Below are 4,613 nucleotides of genomic sequence, written 5' to 3' on the forward strand. Positions count from 1 at the left end.
GACCCCGATAGATAGCTTGACCTCATCGATGCGGCCCGAGAGTCGATCGAGCTTGGCGTCGATTTGGGCGATCACTTGCGCCATCGAGTCAGCATGGTCGCTGTTGGCCTTGTCGAAATCCACACAGAGTAGATCGTAGATGGCCTTGGTCTCCGGCAAAATTCGATCCATGGCTACGACCCGGAGCTTGTCGGCGAGGCGGGTGTGGCGGTGGTGGACCGGAACGGCCGCCAGATCGAACGGCTCTGATGCCAGATTGTGAGGTCTCGATCTATATTTCCATGGATGAAGTTCAAATTACAACAAGAGGAGGAAGATAACATGAGCTATTCTCTCTCTGCCTATCTGTCTCCAGTCGTTTTCCTTACTGTGCTAATTACAATGGTGATAGCTGGTTATATACGTACATGGCCTAAGGCCCATTGAGGCCCAGCAAGCTGAGACGAAAGATGAGGCTTGCGCGTGGGCTGCGCGATTGAACTTGGCGCCTCCTCCTGTGTACTCTGCACCTTGTCGCTGACACTATTCCAGTTATTAACCATTATAATAAGATTAATAGCCAGTTAACTAAGGCCTGAGGGTAATTTTGAGCTGAATCTTTGAGTTGTAGCCGTTGCAACCCTTTTTTTCTAGATGAGCCGCTGCAACCCTGATAGCATGTTCTCTTTTCTTGTCTTTATTTTCCCTTTATTTTGATTTTGTATTTACACAGGAGGGCACTGCCTCAATGTTTTTGTGTCGAGCAAAAAAATCTTGGGCTTCGTTGCCGCGGTAGACATAAGAGCATCTCCAGCCGTTGCCCCCCCAAGGGGCTTGAAATAGCGCCGCCTGGGGGCCAACCGACGGAAAAATTGGCGTGGGAGGGCTCGGGTTCCCAGCCGACCCCCAAGCCGCCCCTGCCGCCAATTTTGGCCCACTTTCAACGCAAATTGTCCCACTTTCGGTGCAAATTGGACCAATTTTGGTCCATATTCGGCGTGCTTCGGCACAAATTCAACAAAAGCTATTTTTTATCACATAGTTCATCACAGAAATCAATACTAATCAAATAGTTCAACAAATCAATACAAATCAAATAGTTCACCAAATAAAAACACATATTTCATTACACGTTGAGTTAGGCATTACCCTTGAGCCTCCACAGGTGCTCCGTCAGATCGTGCTGCAATTGTTGATGCACCTATGGGTCTCGGATCTCCTGACACATATTGAGGAAGGCAGTCCAGGTTGTCGGTAGCTGGTGATCAACTTGGGCAAGTGGACTCTGCCTATAATATGGTTCAGTGTCAAACACTGGCTCTTCCTGCTCGCTCTCAGTGATCATGTTGTGCAAGATGACATAGCAAGTCATGACTTCCCACATTTGATCTTTCGACCAGGTCAGAGCAGGGTATCAGACAACAACAAATCGAGATTGGAGCACACCAAATGCCCGCTCGACATCCTTCCCGCAAGCCTCCTGACACTTGGCAAAGTAGGCGTTCTTGCCTCCTGGCACGGGGTTTGAGATAGTCCTCACAAATGTGGACCATCTCGGATAGATGCCATCTGCTAGGTACTATCCCTTATTGTAGTGGCACCCATTGACCTCAAAGTTCACCGGAGGAGCATGACCTTCAACAAGCTTGGCAAAGACATTCGAGCACTGTAGTACGTTGATGTCATTGTGAGTTCCTGGCATGCCAAAGAAGGAGTGCAAAATCCAAAGGTCCTGTGTGGCCACTGCCTCAAGTACCACATTGCAAGCTCCTTTCGCGCCTTTGTACATCCCCTGCCAAGCAAATGGACAGTTTTTCCATGTCCAATGCATGCAGTCAATGCTTCCAAGCATCACAGGAAATCCTCTTGCTGCATTTTGTGCTAGGATCCAAGCAGTGTCTTCGGCATTAGGTGATCGCAAGTATCATGGTCCATACACTACCACCACTGCCCTGCAGAACTTGTACAAACAGTCAATGATGATGGACTCGGCCATGCGTTCATAGTCTTCTTGTATATCACATTATCATCGGAAGCTCCATATGCAAGCATCCTCATAGCTCTCGTGCACTTCTGGAGTGAGGTGAATCCAAGTGTGCCGGTGCAATCCTTCTTGCACTTAAAGTATCCGTCGAACTAATGGATGGAATTCACAATCCTGAGGAAGAGCTTTCGGCTCATTCGATAATGGCGCCGAAATACTTCCTCACCGTGAAGTGGAGCATCGGCGAAGTAGTCGGCGTAGAGCAAGCAATAGCCTTCTAGTCGATGCCTTTGCTTTGCCTTCAGCCGGCCCAGCGCTGAGCCACCTCGTCGCGGCTTTGCATTGCTCGTGAACAGGGCGGCTAGAGCGGCGAGGACCATGAGGTGCTCTTCGTCCTGGGCGTCGGTATCGGCTTCCTCCTCTACCAGTGTCGCAAACGCCTCCTTGTCCTCTAGGTCCATCGCCGAGCAGACAAATCGCTGAACACCAGGCGGGCGTGGTAGGCGCGCAGCCGCCGGTATCCCCACCTGCATGGCCGGAGTGCCGAAAAGCTTGCCCAGGAGCGGGATGGAGGCTGCCACGGCGAACCCTCTGTTTTTCGGCGGGGGAAATGGCCTTTTCTAGTGGCGGCGGGCACGTAGGCGGCGCTGGGATCGGCACATCGACGGAAGGGGGCGTTCGGGCGGGGGGCTAATCTGGACATGCAAAATACTTTTTCGCCTGACAGTGGTGGCCCAGGCGTGGCTTTTCCTTCCGCCGGAGCCCCCAAGCACCCCTAGTGCGCTGGGCTCGGCCTGGGATCACCGGGTGAATTCGACGTCCAGTGGGGGGGGGGTGACTGGGTTTTTTCCTTTGCCGGCGCAAAAAAACTTTCCCTGGGGGCCTGTTGGGGGCGCGAGTGGAGATGCTATAAGTCTCACGTCATATCGGCGATCACCACCATGGCATACTCTTTGGTCATCGCCACAGCCGCCAGATCCAGTGAGGGTGCCATCGACTGTTTCGGTCTCCATGGCAACATGTTCCCAGCTAGATGTGTGCTGGACCGCCCTCGTCTTCTCCATGTCAAAAAATGTAAGATCATCTACAACCGGACCCCTCAAACCCATCTCAAACGCCCAGGCAGACGGCCCGGTCGCTGCCCGGTCATTTGTGATTTGGACCCAGATAGGCCCCTCAAACGGCCCTCAAACGACCGGGCTGACCGACACCCCCCATATCCAGCCTAAATGTGGGGCGGATATGGGGGAGCCCGGGCGCACCCGGGCATGCCCGCCACGTCGGACTCGGTCCATGCTGGCCCACCCGACCCCACTTATATTTGTCCCCATCCTCTCACCGGAGCAAACCCTAGCCACTTCACCCCACTCCCCTCCGCCACCCGAGCTCACCTCCGACGGCTTGCGACCTTCTCCGTCATGGCAGGTAGAGGATCGGACTCCGACCAGTCCGGATCCGTCTACTGGGGTGTCGTCCCGTGTGGGTTGGAGGAGGCAATGGCAGTTCGCATTGCACTCCACCGCTCCCGGGAGGACAGCGCCCGGCCGACGGACCGATCTGTCCGCCGTGACGCCATAACGTCGGCTCACCAGGCGCTCGAGTCCTTTGGTGCTAGATCCTCACGGTCCTGGCCAGAACACCTTTCCTTCCCCATCACTGGTCGGGCAGAGTATGAGTCCCACCTGAACGGGCGGCCCGCCATGGCAAGGAGAGGATAAGGGCCTTCGAGGCCCGTATCGCGGCGGAAATGGTGGCGGCGCGGGCAGACGCAGAGGAGGAAGCCATCCGCGCCCACATTGTGAAGAAACGACAACAGAGGAACACACGCGCCCTCTCTCGTGACAAGAATCGGGCGGTTTGTGCCATGGACGGACAACCACCGAAGGAGAAGAAGCACAACGACGACGTGGACATCTCTGACGATGAGCAGATTCGACACGATTCGTACCGCATCTACGACCGGTACTTCCACGAGAAAGACGGCAATGGCGCCAGGAAGGGCAAGGGCAGCCGTGGATGAACTCCACCATAGCCAAACATGCCAAATTTTGGTAGTCTGATGGTAGGTGTTAGTGTAGTATGATGGAGTAGCCGGATGATGCGTGTGCGTCGATGTAGTTGCATGCGTTTGTATGGATTTGAGATATGGTAATTGAGGTGTCCGGATGTGGATTGTATTTTTTAAGGAGTGCCCGATTAGTGCCTGTGGACGCACCCGACCACGCCCGCGCGCGTTTAAGGGGCTGGATTTGTCAAGTCCAGCTGTAGATGCTACAAACTCCTCTCATCGAGATTATTTGGAGAAGCCCAGAAAAAAGGAACCTACCAAATCTACAGAGGTCGGGAGGAAGATAGAAGGAATTCAGTGTATGCTCGTTTCATTGTGAAAAACAGTTTGGTGCATGCATACATGCGAGGATACCGCTTGAGGATGGGTATGAAATAGTTTGGAATCTTCTGAATCGCGTTGTTTTCAGTCCGAAGTTTGAGTGCTCGGGCACCATGGTGCCCTTTTTTTTGGAAAAATCAAAAACCATATTTAAAAGTTAAAAAAATTGAAAATAATTATGTGGAAACTTGTATGTATTCACTACGGATCCATGAAATTTTGTTTTGAAAAAATAATAATTTGTAAGCTGTACAAAAACAC

Source organism: Triticum dicoccoides, chromosome 2A, assembly GCF_002162155.2.
Source record: "Triticum dicoccoides isolate Atlit2015 ecotype Zavitan chromosome 2A, WEW_v2.0, whole genome shotgun sequence".
Taxonomy (NCBI): Eukaryota; Viridiplantae; Streptophyta; class Magnoliopsida; order Poales; family Poaceae; genus Triticum; species Triticum dicoccoides.